This window comes from Atta colombica, unplaced genomic scaffold, assembly GCF_001594045.1.
Source record: "Atta colombica isolate Treedump-2 unplaced genomic scaffold, Acol1.0 scaffold149, whole genome shotgun sequence".
Taxonomy (NCBI): Eukaryota; Metazoa; Arthropoda; class Insecta; order Hymenoptera; family Formicidae; genus Atta; species Atta colombica.
In genome coordinates this window covers 6,145-7,089 of record NW_017259238.1, presented here as the reverse complement: position 1 = coordinate 7,089, position 945 = coordinate 6,145, and the positions used below count along the sequence as shown (strand labels likewise).

Genomic DNA, 945 nt, shown 5'->3' with positions numbered 1-945 from the left:
CAATTGATGCGTTTGAGCCGAGCATTGAAAGACAAACGGCCGCAATACAACGAGAGACACGATAAAGTGATTTTACAGCATGACAATGCTCGACCCCATGTTGCGAAAGTGGTCAAGACATACTTGGAAACGTTGAAATGGGAAGTCCTACTCCACCCGCCGTATTCTCCAGATGTTGCTCCTTCTGACTATCACTTGTTTTCGATCAATGGCACACGGCCTGGCTGACCAGCACTTCCGGTCTTATGAAGAAGTAAAAAATTGGATCGATTCGTGGATAGCTTCAAAAGATGACCAGTTTTTTCGACGCGGGATTCGTACGCTATCCGAAAGATGGGAGAAAGTAGTGACCAGCGATGGACAATACTTTGAATCATAAATGTATAACCAGTTTTTTACAATAAATCTTCGAATTTCGGAAAAAAACGGCGGAAGCAAAGTTGTACCTAATAATTATTCGAACTGCGTGTCGAATTGGTTTTCTAGATTTATAAACGCAATTAAATTGACAAGCAATTTTTAATAATTTAATGCTCGATCAGGCATCATATTAAAAAGATGTTAATGTGCTGAATAACTGTAAATAAATTTATTGCGAAAAATTACCTCGACCGTGAGTTGAACCTGAATCTCTTGTATTCCATACGAGCCTATCCTAAACTTTTACAAAGAACCTTTAGCCTCTCAATTTGTATAACAAACTAGTGAAAATTCTTGATATCAGTAAAAGTTGACAATATAAGATGTAAATTAAGGAAAAAGGTAAGACAAGAGCGATACCCAAGAAGATTGCACGGTCGTATTTATACTACTGTTATTACGTGTTTTTACGTAAAGTAATAATGATTTAAAATAGAGATAAAAAAAAAAGAAGCAGAAAAAAAGAAGCAGCAAGATGGACGATAGATTAGTCACGACGTAATAAGGTAGACTTTCTGCATCACG

General features: G+C 36.9%; 1 protein-coding gene across 1 annotated transcript in view; it reads right to left on the bottom strand.

The window, feature by feature from the left end:
* LOC108685212 (ATP-binding cassette sub-family G member 4-like) overlaps positions 1-945 on the bottom strand; it is a gene marked incomplete at its 5' end in the record, with an annotated part of 11,011 nt that overhangs the window by 4,062 nt on the left and 6,004 nt on the right. The window lies entirely within an intron of this gene.